The sequence below is a fragment of the Anomalospiza imberbis genome, chromosome 1 (assembly GCF_031753505.1).
Source record: "Anomalospiza imberbis isolate Cuckoo-Finch-1a 21T00152 chromosome 1, ASM3175350v1, whole genome shotgun sequence".
Lineage (NCBI taxonomy): Eukaryota > Metazoa > Chordata > Aves > Passeriformes > Viduidae > Anomalospiza > Anomalospiza imberbis.
In genome coordinates, this window is record NC_089681.1 from 104,608,253 (window position 1) to 104,622,952 (window position 14,700).

A 14,700-nucleotide genomic window follows, 5' to 3' on the forward strand; every position below is an offset into this window, starting at 1 on the left:
CTGTTAGAATAGGGCACAGTTGATTTTACCTGACCTTTACTAGCCAGAGGAGGTATGGATTTGTTTTAAAAATATTTATTGTATCTTCTACAACACAGAAGAGTAACATGCAGTGGTCAAAAGAGCTGCTCAAGCCTTGAGTTATCCACCGAGGCAATGAGTTCTCTGGAGGGTTTATCATAGAAATCATAGAAAGACTTGTGTTGAAAGAGACCTAAAATATCAGGAAGGGACCTTTCCTGTAGCACAGGATGGCACATCTTTTGCTTCAATGTCTGAAGGACAAAATTTGTTTGCTGTGCTGGGAGTGAAATAGAAACCAACCTTTACTTCTGCTATTACTGTAGCCAGGTTTGGGAGCAAGTTTGTCTATGGGCAGAGAGCCAGTTTTGAGAAAACAACAATCTAATTCTGCCATTTGGGTTTTCCAGTGCTCCTAATCAGTGAAACCTGGTCAGTCTTTGGTCAGTGAGAAAAGGGAAGCAGCTTAGGCACAAGAAATGTATATTAGATACTAGAAGCAGTGAAATCACTGAGAGAAAGAGATATATTCTGAAATTTTATAGCATGTCAGCTCCTTTCCTGCAGAAGTGTGTGACTTAATTTTGCAAAGAAAACTGTAAATGTGAGGAACTCCAAAGCTCCAAAGCTTTATCTGTAAGACTTTTATCTGTCTCCTTGCCTGGAACAAGCACAGAAGTCTTGTTCTGCTGGGAGGGTTACCAGTCTTAAGCACTGGAACATGCACCTGGGAACTCATTGACTTGAAAAGATCATCCAAGAAATACATAAAAGTATCCCTCTTTTTTATTCCAGTTCAGATGTTAGCATGTGGTTTTCATGGCTGCCAAATCTAGCCTAAAAAAACCACCAAAACACACACACACAAAAAAGACCAAAGGAAAATCAAGCCTTTCCAACAACATGGAAGAGAAACGGAAGTACTTTAAGCACTGTGTCTACTAAAAACAAAATGCAGGCATCCAGTGTCTGAGCATTGATGGCAGACATACTTTTCTGAGCAGACTTGGACATAGCACAGAATTTTTTTAAAATACCATTGAATAAACAATGACATTGAATTTTGAGAGGTCATGATGGATGCAGAGCAGTGATGAACTCAGATTTGAAGGTTTTTTTACCCATACACAAATGAGAAATCTCCATATAAATGAAATTTAAATGACCATTCAGTTGCACAAATGGGACAGACGTACACCACAGAACAGTTGAAACCCTTTCTTTTTTCAAGTGAGGCCCTCTGCATGTGGTAACCACAAGATTTCACCTTCCTCCAGAGGATGGGAGGGCTGTCCTGTGTGGGATTACAAGTGGCAACTCAGTACTTTCACAGAGTGAAGTATGTGGTCTGTGTAGAGACAGAGTTGTCTCAAAGAAGGAAGACAGCCATAACATGCAAAGGAGCACAAGCAGAAAAAGGAATTAGAAGTAAAGAAGTCAGGAATACGACACCACTGAGACTGTAAAATCAGGCAGACAAATTCAGGGAATGAGGAAATTTGAGCTGTGCAAAGCCAACTCTCTCTTGTCTAGATTTTTCTTATAGCCGTGTTCCTCCATTTGGGAGACAGCATTTCCAATTCTCTAAATGCTGAGAGAATGGACAGAGAGGGGGAGTGTTGGCACTACAGCTGCCAGCAAGCTGTTAGGGTTAGCCATATTTGTCTGGGATGCTCAGCCTGAAGACTCTGCCTCCCTGATTTGCATCAGTCACGCTGTTTTGGTGATTTCTTTAGGAGAGCCAATGAACGGGATGACCAGGCTGATACATCCTATCGAGTCAGCTGAGCACTAAACCTAAACATATTTCACCTGAGCTACAGCTGCCAAAACTGCTCTCCTTGTGGAAGTGCTTGAGGACTGGGGTTCAGCAGGAGAGCCCCATAGCACTGGTGGTGTTTCATGCACTGCTGAGTTGATCACTGCCTGACAGAGCTGGCACTCTAAGGTGGCAGTTTAGACAATGCCTCTACAAGGAAATATCTGTTGCTGTTTTAAATTGAGTCATGCCAATGTCCTCCTAATTACCTAGGCCTCTTGTCTCACCTCCTACACCATTACTGCTTCAGTCACTGTCCCTCTGTACCACCCTGCTTATGGGAAAAAATCTTAAGGCTTCACTTCCACTACCTCTCCAGTTAAAACGTGGCTTCTTCCTGAAAGGTTGGATGCCATTCCCATCTCTAGGGCTTCTTAGAAGTAGATACAAAGCAAAAAGTATTTTATCTTAGGCAGCTATATTTTGTTGTCTCCCTAGTCTTTTACATGCATGTATTCATGTACATACAGAAACACAGCAATATCCTCATTTTGACAGACTTGTTTCATTGTCCATAGCTGAACATCATTGAATACAGGTTTTAGATGTCTGAACTAAAAATAACTGCTCCCTGCTAACATCACACAGCTACACAACACAAACTGAGTGCAAATTGCCATGAGAGCCAGCTCTCTGGTTCCCATTTTGCAGTCACAGCAGTGGACATCAAAAGAAGTCTTCAGTGCACTACACTAGTCCATCCCTAGGAGCTGATGCACAGAGTCAAAATGTCTCTAAAATGCAAACAGGCACCAAAACTAACTCAGAATGAATCTAAAACAGCATCAGTAGCAACAGCAAAATCGTTCTTCCATTTAAAATTAAACTGAGAAATTAATTTGGGGACTGGTGGAAATAACGCCAGCTCCAGCTGGTCAGACATGGATTGCAGCAATAATTTGATCCAGGTTATTGAATGTCATACATTAGCATGTAGCACCGCATCTAACTTTAGCATCTGTAGCTCCTCAGAGACTGTGTCTGAAAAGTGACAGCCTAGCTTGGCTGCTCAAAACAGAACTCAGCAACAGCATGGCAAATGAAGCTGTCATGAGCCAGCAGCTTGCTGCATCAACCACTTCAAACACAGATGGATCACAGGTTTTGCCCATCACACAGGTTTTGTTGAAAAAGTTGAAAGTTTTGACATTGTCTTTGTCTCCTATAGAAGTACATGGTTAATTAATAAATTTTTCTGTTTATTTAGTTTAGGATGTTTCTGTGCTCAATTTAATAGAGTTGTTCAGCATAAGATGTCATCTGCTTGTCAGCAAGAGCTCTGACATGGCCAATTGCATGATCTTGCTTGTAGACTATGCCCATGCAAAAATATATGTGGCTTCACAAGGATGCATCACTTCTAATCACTCTCTTCAGCTTTATGTGCATTATGTTGCAGATATCATCCTGTCTTTCCTGCTGTTCCATGCACAGTTAATCCTTCTGTAACTCAGATTACTTTTTGGTGGACCTACTGTGATGCATACTAGAAATCTGAGGACTTGTGATGTCAAAAAATACTTAGTTTTCAGTTTCCACTGAGACTGTCTCAAGGGAGGAGAAAAATGCCCTCTTTAGTTTTTAATACATAGTCCATTTGCTCATTAAAGCACTTGAATGACTGTCACTGAAGTACTGGCACACTGAATATTCTGCTTGATAAAAGTCAGCAAGGAGTAAGCCAACATTATTTTAAGTCTCTGCTGTGTTACTATTGAATGTTGATAGCTTTTTCAAGGCCCTAGCTGCATGTTTCCCCTTTTGAGTAAAGGAAGTCCACGGTATGTATTTGGTAGCAGGAGCTTGTAATTGACTAGATTAATTATTTGATTGGCATGATATAAGGCCCAATTTTAAAAGCACACAATTAACTTTAAGCACTATTATTCCCATTCAAGCTGGTCATTATTCCTTTGCCTGAGTGCTTTCTTGAACTGGGTCCTGAATATGAAGCAGTCCTGTGTTACAAAATTGATTGCTACAGCTCCAGCAATCTCTGCTCCAGCAGCCTAGCTGCTTTGCTGACAAAACCAAAGAGGGAAAGTATATACACCCTTTGCAACAAGAATCAGTAGTGCCAATGATGGGACAGGAATCTGAGAGAATGCCCCTCAGGAGAAAGAAATTTCAAAGCAAAGCTGGAAAATAACAAGATAAAATCAACAAGTTTTACACCTTGCTGGGGTGCATGGAGGTTCAGGATCTGTGAGGTGCCAAAGGATGAGATCCCTAAGAGCAAAACCCTGCAGGTGAGGCAGTTTGGCTGGGAGCTGTGGTGGGATTGAGGTGGCAGTGTGAGGACCAGCCCTGCCTGCCCTGCTCAACCCACACTGCACACTCATCCTTCTGCCGCCTCCATGGGGGAAATACCCCTCCATCAAGGACACTGGGAATTTAACCTACCTGGAGCTCTGTCATTGCAGGGGTAATGGCAGGGATTTTTCAGTTGGGAGCAAAATTGATTATTCTTGGAGGAATACAGAGGCAAGTAGTGTCTGTTAATTGAGGAACTATTATTTTGCACCACCTCACTGTACCCAAGGGCTTGGGGAGGAGGGTGGATATCACACCCAACATAACTGGAACCATGTTCGGAAAGGAATTAATCATCACTAAGGCTGACTGGCCTCTAGTTCTAGTGGTTACTTTTTACTCCATGTTTTTATTAATGCTTAATTTGCTATGTTTTTTTTTCCTGGTTTGGGTGCAGGCTCCAGCTTTTTGGGAGATGTGTAAATAGAATGGTTGGCAGAATGGTGTGAAAGTGCAGAAAAGGATTCTGGAATTTTTTTGTATGTGTTTCGTTATATTTGTCACTCTCCTTGCTTGCCTCATGGGGTGAATTTTGGTGAAAGGTGGTGTAGGGTACAAGCATGTCTCAAGGTTCTCTGGACCTTCACTTCCTCCCCTCCACAGTGCAAATATTTACTGGGTAGTACAGAAGACAAACTTGTAAAAAATCTAAGGTTGTTTCTCTGCCTGGATGGCCAAATTGGGAAGATTCAAGGTTCATAAAGCAGCTTAAATCAAACAATTTTTAGAGAGGGGAGAAAGTGTGGAATGTCATCCTTCCTATGATTAAATTGCAAGTCTCTAGATTAGCTGGGATTATCCTGCATTTTAGAGGTGCTGTGTGACACCTCCTTTATCTTTGTTCTGATCTTGTTCTCATGTTCAGTAAAAATTTCATTTATATCAGAGGTCTCACACTGCTGGACTGAGGCACTCACATTTCCTCTGCCATCCTGTGTACACCCCCATCTTTTGCCTCTCACCCCGTAACATTTGTTCATTTAGAGCAAGCCAGGGGGATTTTGGTTCTATTCCCAGCTGCGCAGCCCCCAGTCCTGCCCATAGACCCTTACAGGGCTGCAGGCTGCATCCACAGCAGCAGCCATGCAGCTGCAGCACTCAGAAGGGCAGCTGTCCCAAATCTCTCCTGCAGTTTATATCTGTCATCCTTGCTGTGAATGCCAGAGGAAGAGTTCAATCTCTTTGCTGTATAAATAGGGTGGGTGAGCTATTCGTGGGAAATACTTCCAAAAGCTCCTTTCCTTCAGATTGTTTTGTCCTTAAAAGACTGTGCAGAATTTCAGGAAAGCTTTTTGTGCTTGGGATCAAGAGGAAAAAAAATTGTTTCACAGCCTCACACAGTACTTCCTTCTGCTGAACAGGGGCTGAGTGAACTGTTTCAGCCTCCTCCCTTGCAGCATCCCTTGTGGCATGGGATGTAGTCCTGGGCCTGTGGCAACCCCCTAGCCAAAGGCTCAGTGGGGACTGTTCTTTCTGGCAGAGTTCCCTGTATTCTGTATGATGGCCTCAAGCCTACTTATGCCCAAATATCCTGTCAAAAAATGGAAATAGGGATAAATTCAACAGTTACAGTACCAAAATGAAAACTAGACTTACTGTGGCTTAAAAGCAAGAAAAAGAGCCAAGAGGTTTTGTGTTTGCATTTTTCAGTTTTATGGCAGTCAGTGCTATGAAATAAATTGTATTGCTCTATTAGAGCTTGGTATGAGATTGGTTTTGTACCAGCCTGTCTTAACATCTGAAAAAATCTGGTATTACAAATATATGAGACAACCCACTGGGAAGTCTGTCAGACATGAAAAATTTGGGAGAGCAAATTATATAGTCCACCTGAGCATCTCATTCTAGCTCTGCAGGAGGTGGGACATGACATACTGTTTTGTGTGAAACAACAGATTTTTCTGTGCAATTTTTTTTTGTAGGAAGATACTGCTTTCAGATGTGACCTCCTCCACAGAGTGCAGAGACAGATCTCAGCAAGATGGGTTCCAAACTTCTCGATGAAAACAAGCAGACTCTCAGTGAAAACCAACATTTCAAAAGGTGAGTGCAACCTGAGCAAATTCCCTCATTATTCTGTCTTCTAGAACAAGCAGAAAGCAAATAACGCTAAACTGGGAAGATCTGTTGACTCCCTTGAGGGCAGACAGGTCCTGCAGAGAGACCTCAATAAATAAGAGAGATGGGCAATCACCAACCATATGAAGTTTAACAAGGGTGTGTGCTGGATTCTGCACCTGGGATGGGATAACCCTGGTTGTGTGCACAGACTGGGGAATGAGAGGCTGGAAAGCAGTGCCATGGAAAGGGACCTGGGGGTCCTGGTCGATGGCAAGCTGAACATGAGTCAGCAGTGCCCTGGCAGCCAGGAGGGCCAACCTTGTCCTGGGGGGCATTAGGGACAGCATTGCCAGCCAGGCAAGGGAGGGCATTTGTCCTGCTCTGCTCTGCACTGGGGCAGCCTCACCTCAACTGCTGGGGGAGTTTGGGGTGCCACAATATAAAAAATATTAAGCTGTCCAAAGGAGGTCCACAAGGGTGGTGAAGGGTCTGGAGGGGAAACCATATGAGGAGGAGAGGAGAGGAGAGGAGAGGAGAGGAGAGGAGAGGAGAGGAGAGGAGAGGAGAGGAGAGGAGAGGAGAGGAGAGGAGAGGAGAGGAGAGGAGAGGAGAGGAGAGGAGAGGAGAGGAGAGGAGAGGAGAGGAGAGGAGAGGAGAGGAGAGGAGAGGAGAGGAGAGGAGAGGAGAGGAGAGGAGAGGAGAGGAGAGGAGAGGAGAGGAGAGGAGAGGAGAGGAGAGGAGAGGAGAGGAGAGGAGAGGAGAGGAGAGGAGAGGAGAGGAGAGGAGAGGAGAGGAGAGGAGAGGAGAGGAGAGGAGAGGAGAGGAGAGGAGAGGAGTCAAAAATAGGATTAATGTGGTGTTATATTAGAAGGCTTGATTCAGTTATTTTATCATCATCTCATGTAACTATAAAAAGCATGGTGGAGCAGGAATGAAATGCAAAGGGTATGGTGAAATTTGGATTTCTATTTTATTGCTCTTGCTCCTACCTTGCCTGTTTTCATCCAACCAGAACAGTGGCCCAAGCTGTAACCCTTCACCTGGCACTCTAATTCTGTAGTTTTCAGACATCACCTGTCCCCAAAAAGACTGAGATGGGACAGGAAGATGTTGCAGGCTTCACTTCTCCAACGGGCAAGAAAGAATTGGATAGGCAGACGGAGGAGGTAGGATGGAGACTTCTAACGGGTCATTGGCCAAGGACCCCAAACTTGTAATACCTGCAACTGATTCATGGTCAAAATGTGAGCAAGTAATTTATACTGCCTTGGTCTCACTGAAGTTGGCAGAATTTTTCCAGGGGATTTGAAATTCCTTTCACCCTCTGTTTCATGTGCTTTTGGGCAGAGAAGGGGGCAGAGCATGTATACAATCACACATAAACTTATTTACAGACAGCAACATGTCAAAAGAAAACTTGTGAGACCAGGCAATATTCCACTTTAGCTAATTGCAAAAAAAAAAGGAATGTATGTATATTATGGACTTTCCAAAAGCTGTGAATTTCCTGACAATTATTTAAGGACTTACCTTGAGAACAGCCTTCATCTTTCCAGTGTTCTTAAGTGACACCTATTGTTATCTTAATGTTTCAGGCATGTTTTGAAAATCATGTCCTTGATGGGAAGCATAAGTAAAATGGTTGTTCCTGCAAAGACAATTAGAAATTTTTACATTTTTGTGCAAGTTGATTTCATGACTAGACTTCACAAGGGAACTTTCTGTCACTTCTGAACAAAATGCACAGGTCTAAAGAATCAGGAATCCTTGTATAAAGACAATGGAGGGAAAACCCTACTCTTCACTGCATGTGTTTGCTCTTAATAAAGCATATTTAAAAAAAAAAATCATTACATATATTTGATTTCAATTTTTAGATTTCTATATTCCCTGTATACAAATTTCTCAAGCATCAACATGTTCTGTGTTCAGAGGACATAAAAAAATTGCAGGCGAGTGATCAAATTATAACTTATCCTACTAGTAATGATTTGACAAATTCTGTAGCACACACATTTTGCACTTGGTGCCCAGAAATGTCCCGACGCCCCTTTTTCTCAAGGGTTGGTTAACTTGAGCAAGAGCATTTTTCTGGGGAAGAATGTGGGTGGAAGACACTGGCTGGTAATAAAACCAGAACTAACCTGTGGTATGCAGGATCCTCAACCAGGGATAGCATTTAGTACACCAGGTGTTTTACACGCATAGGGAAAAATCCAGTTCCTCCTTTATAAGCTTTTCAGTTTAGACACAAGCACAAGAACACCAGAGACTAGAGTTACTGCTATTGGTAAAAACAAGCAGGAGGATGTTTTTTCTTGTTCAGCTGGCTCTTTCACTGGTTTCTATGTATAACTGCAGTAAGGAATGGGTTGTAGGCTGAGTTCATGAGCACACACAAACATACACACATTTACTCCATCTTCTTTGTAAAACAAACCCAAATAACTGGCATAGGAAGGGCTTGATTTGTTGTTTGGGGTTTTTTTTCAGGGTTTTTTTTGGTAGTTTTCTGAAAGGAATAAAACAAAATAGCATAATTAAAGTTAAGAATAGCTATAATTAGGTATTGAGACATTCAAAACTTACATCGAGGCTTGTGTCTGCTCTCCCATCTCACTAACCCAGTGACTGCCTTGTGTCTTGTTCTGTCCACCCTCACCCACCGCTAACCCATTTTATTCACAGGTGTGTTTGCAGGAGCCATTGAAAATATTGGAAGAAAGGAATGAGAAACTTATAAAGGTATGAAAAAGGTCTTGTGAAAAAAGAAATAGGTATGATATGTGATGAAAGAGTGTGATAGTCAACCATAAAATTATTAAAAATAGATTATAAGTTTGGACTTGCCCTGGAGCAATGATGATCATGTCAGAGCAGCTCTGTGATGTGCAACTCTGTCCAGACAATTGACATCTTGAGAACAGACTTTTGGATGAGTCACAGCAGATTTGAGTTTGTGACTTACTGAATCTTTGGGGATTCTTCTAATGCTGATCAAGGTGGATCCCAAATTATTTGGTCCCAAGGCACGCAGTTATCCACAAAGAGATTGACACAGTTCACCTTTCTTTCACAAATATCATCTGGTAACTGAATAGTTTTCAAACATACATTTTCCTAATCTCCTATTTTGTGGACACAGCCATGACTTCCTGACAAGAGGCTTTCTTCTTGTGTTTTACCATAGGAACAAATACAAGGATGAGGGTAGCTGGCACCTTGGTTTCTCCCTCCAGTGGAAGGTGCCTTGGGTTTCTAAACACATAGCTGGGATTTAAATTAGCCTTCTAGAACAAAAATCTTTCATATTCCTTCAACCATCATAAGATTTGGAAAAAGTGCAGTGCTAAACAAAACAGAGTGTTTTGACATACAAATTCATTTTCCTGCCTCCCCCTTCCCCTTGACTGGCTGATTGTTTCTTTTTGTGCAGTAGGAACAGCTGATCTTTTCCCCAACAAAACAATTAAATACAAGCACTTGTCATAACAAAATCTACAGCAAAGTTTTGAAATGGTGCATACGTCTGTGATTTCAGGCAAAGCTACAGAAAAGCAACACTTTTATATAGGAAAGGCCTCCATAAGCCAAGCCATCTTGATTTATGAGTCAGAAGAGTCATTAGATCACAGAATATTTCAGGTGGGAACAGATTGGGGGTGGGTGGTGTGTTTAGTCTGACCTCCCACACAAGCTCAGAGAATGGCGTTCAAGGCTGCATCCAGCTGGGCTGTAAAAGCTCCAGGGACAGAGCCTTTCCATCTCCCTGGCCACTCTGTGCCCTTACCAGAGTTCACTGACATCCATCAGGTACCATGGGGATTGTGGCATCCACACATCGTCTAAAAAGTGCCCAGGGGAAGAAGAGAGCCCCTTCTCTTGGGCCATGCTTCTGCACACAGGGGTGGGAGGTGCTGCTCTTCTTTGCTGCCAGGGCACCCTGGGGGCTCACACTCAGCTCCTGTCCCACCAACCTCCAGGATTTTCCCACACTCCCCAACTCCTGAGGATGTTTTTCTGCTCAGCGTGTTCTGCATCCCACAAGTTACTGATCCCTGAGCAGTGTTTGTGGTGACAGAAGAGCCAGGAGCTTGGTTGATTTGTGGCATCTTGCCCAAGTCCATGACTGCACAGGCAGTTGTCCCCCCTGCCACCATCTCCTCAGCATTAGCTGGCACAGGCATGGCTAAGCAGGGCTGCAGGTGAGTGTGCAGCACTGCTGATCCCCAGTGAGCTGCTGGTCACACCAGTCTGACACGTAGCACAGGCACTGCAGAGCATTAGTTCCTGCTGATAATGAAAAAATGCCTTCCTAGTGGTCACAAGGAGCTTGCCTCTGTAGAGTCTCTGTGTCTGATAAAAGTTACAGCCACCCTCAAAGCATTTATCTCAGCATGGACATCAGCTTCAGCTTCTGCCTCCTATCCTGCTGCCTATTTTTTTACCAAGCAGATAGGAATTTTATTTTTGCAAGATTTTCTTTCACTGCTGAGACCAATTACAATTTCTGGGGCTAGAAAGACTGTCAAACACACAGTGTGATCACATAATTCTCATTTCTGATAAATATTTGAGGGGTATAAAGTGCTGGTTTGTAGCTTTTTAGTAGTGTCTTTACATTGAAAATGCAGCCAAGAGCATTTTAATATTAAAACTTTTCCCCTAACAAGTTATATTTCTTACTGGTTTTTAGGAAAAAAAACAGAATATTGGAAGGAAGAGAATTAATCCAAAACCAGAAAAAAAATCTTAAAGGTATGACATCTTATTGGATATGACAGTATATGCTCTTTCTTCCTTTAGACTATCACCATTCTAGAATATTTTTTACAAAGGTAACTACAAGAATATCAAATAGAGACTTAATAGAGTCAAGTCTAGCACAGGTTAAGAGTGTGGAGAGTAGGCCGGCCATTAGTCTCCAGGATACCAAAATAATGAAACACTGAAAAGTTTTGGGTTAGAAGCTTTTCAGACCATAGTCTGCAAACCAGCAGGAGTGTTTTTAAAACAACTAACCTTGTATTATTGGTAACATAAGTAATCCAGAAAGTTACTGCAATATAAAACTAATATCAGGAGGGTAGATTCCTGTGGATTTCTATCAGACTCAATTTGCGAGAGCAGGATATAGTATCTGCAAGGGCAGCACTGGTGCTGATCTCATGCTAATAAGCTCTGAGTTGACTTTTATTGCACAGCAGAACGATGGACTAATACAAAGATTGTTTTCTTTTCCTTTGAACTTTTAAGGACATGCAGATAAAAATAAATCACTTGCACAAGCAGCTCAAGCACCCTGAACTAATTGAGTTGTAAGTATTAGCAATGTCCTCTATTCTGTATTCTTGTAGTATCCAGAATGTTTCCACATCTGCCATACGTGAAGCACATGCTATTATTGATGGTTAGTTAATACGGTTTATGCAGCATCAAACATGCACCTCATATTTGAGAAGAATAGCTTCTTTATCCTGTCACATAATCACCCAACCACAGAAAAGTAAATGACATTTAGAATTGGAAAGTTCCATCTCATTTTTCAGCAGATTCAAGGAGTAGCTTATCTTTTACTCAGTAGACCAAAGTTACAGGGCATAGCCCGGATATTAATTTCAATTATCTTTCGTAATAACCTGTAAGAGGTTCATAGCATTACTTTGCAGAGTAAGAAGCAAAAGCAGCAGCCTGAACAGCAGCAGTAAAGCCTACAGCTACATGCTTATTTTCAGATCAAGTGCTCTCTATTCATGGCCAGAGCTCAAGTGACACTTAAACCATGCTCTCCCTTCACCTCACTACTAGACTGTAGTTTCCTTTAAGTAACAAGGTTATGCAGGATTTCTGAATTTCAAAATGCTACATCTAAGTACAGAGCCCAGCACTAGGCTTCTCACTCTGACTCTCCCAATTCCCAATTGCACTGCAATGCAGAAAACCTCCAACTCCACAGAACACAAGGGCTTAAATATTCCTTCTACCAATCACTCCCAAATTAAGCTCCAAGTACAATGTGCCAGCAGGAACTATGAGACGAGTTTAAAAGCTCCTCTTTCAGTTCTCTAAAGTGGTTTTAGATTCAATTTTGTGCTCTGTGTTCTGCAGAGCAGAGCTGTACAATATTATGTATGCACTGCATTAACTATGAGAACAGGGGCTGAATTATAATACAAAGATTAAAACACCAAGCATTTTGAAGTAAATCTACTGCTTGCAATAGTACAGCTGACTCCACACCTGACAGGCACTACAGATCTATTCGAATTACTGTGGTGCTTCCACCATGCAAAGTCATCAGAGAAGACAATACCAGACCTTACCTTGCCACCATGGTAGCATATATGATGGGGGAAACCCAGAAATACCAACTCTTTCCTGCAGTGAAGCAATAGTGTTAGCTCTGTGCTGTTGATATTCTCTTACCACTGTGTGACAACTTCAGGATTGCTTAGTTTTACCTGATATCCAAGACTGGATGAACCCATGAATTCTGTTGTTCCACGCAGTGATTTCTATGAAAGTGGACCAAGTAAAAAGGGTTCCCAAATTAGGTGCTTACAAACACATGAGAAGGTACAATATCCCACCACAGGAAGTTTGAGGCTCTCTCTAGATGGTTGGATAACATGCAGCAGAGGGATGTATAGCATAGCAGCCCTGAAATGATCATGATGGAAATCCTTCTCTTTCTTTCTGCTAACAGAAAAAACTCAAAGGAATTGCAGATTCCAATAGAAGCCTTGGGAGCAGGAAGCAGGTAAAGGGAGGAAAAGATGAAAAAGAATTCACAAGATAAAAGGCATATGCTTTGGTGGAAGAGGGAGTTTGAGCAGCCTGGCAGTAAAAGCTGGCAAGAAACAAAATCCTGATCTTGTTAAGACAGCCAAGTGATAATCAGTGCTTGGTTGCAAAATTCAGTGTGTGCCTCTCCTTGTGCTTGCTGTTGCTCTTGAAGGCTGACTGCATTTTGGGAATCCTTATTTGTTCTCCAGTGCCTAAGGAGCTGCTGGAGACAGATGCTTTTTGAAAGCTGTCCTCAGACACCATGCTTTTGAGGGCCTTGCTCCTGCCCAGTCAAAGCAAAGTCAAGAGAGGTTCAAAATAAAACATAGCAACATGTACTTTTAGAGAGAAGAAACCAAAACATGTTCAGTCTAGTAAGATCAGATTTAAGATTAAGGGAATTGGGAGGGAGGGAGAAATTAAATATTTCTTACAAAGTTCTCAAAGGAACTGCTTGGCTTTGCCATCAATCTAGTCTTTACCTTTTATACTGCTGCAGTGAGATACTTTTTAATGCAGTTGCCTTTGTAATGGGAAGCAGTAAGAAACTCTTCTCCACAACTAAGGCGTTGGTTAGGTTGCAGCTCCTTCTCATGATGTAGTTTTTCATTAACGAGCATTTGCAATGAACCAAGTTAGATGCAATCTCTGTTGGTGTTTTCTTTTTCCAAAGCCAAGAAAGAGAGAAGGTCTACAACTGCCCCAGCTCTCCCACCCAGAAGATAGCTATGGTGAAACTGGCAAAAGAGAACTTCATTGCTCTCCTTAGACCTGCACTTGCAGGGCACACTCCTCCTCTCTTTGTTTCAAGCTGGAAACCTCGTTGTTTCATCAGATTAATTTTTGAGTTTTTCAGCCCCAGTGGCTCCTTGTATCACTCAGGTCCTGTGTCTCAGGGTCTCCACTTCTTGCTCAGTTTTGTTAGTAAACTGTATAAATTATAAATTATTCAATGTCTGTTGTCCTAGAAGTCAGAAAACTAACTTTCAAAATGATTAATGTCTTTTCTTTCCCTCTCTAGACCCAGAAATCTGGCTACCTAAAAAAATTCTGCTTCTCACTTGGGTAGGTAGAATATTCTCTTTGTATGCACACATAGTTACACCTGGAGCACCATGGAGATAAGATCCTTCTGACTAGTGCTGGAACATCAGGGCAGAAACAGTGTAAGAGAAAAAGAGAAATGTGCTGCAAGTGTAGAGTGGTGTGTATGCAATCTTAGTGGATCAGCAGATTGAAGTAATCTGGCTGCAAACTCTGTTCTGGCCTTGGGTACATTTCCTTATGAATCTGCTCACCCATCACCTCTGAGAAAGCAGCAATTATGTGCATGCTGGCAAACGTCTCCTTCTTGCCTCCTCCTGAAGAAGAAAGGGAGGAAGGCTGAAAGTTTAACCTCCTGTTTTGCTCCACCTGCGTGCTCCATTATCAGCCCTTTGTCAAACCACTTTGCTATACTCCCCTCACCAGATGGATTCTAAGGGGTTGCTGGTGGCCTTTCACTTGCCTGGACCAAAGTAATGTGGACTCCCTGAGCCTCAGGGCAAGTGATGGCATTTCTGTATTTCCCTAGTTTTGACTGAAGGTTTGAGGAAAAGAAGATATTTATGAGTTCTTCAGTTAGTCACTTTGTGGTGAGGGAACAGCTGTCTCTGAAGTTATTTATAGATTAGCTGGTGAAGGCTGATGGTGTGAGGGTC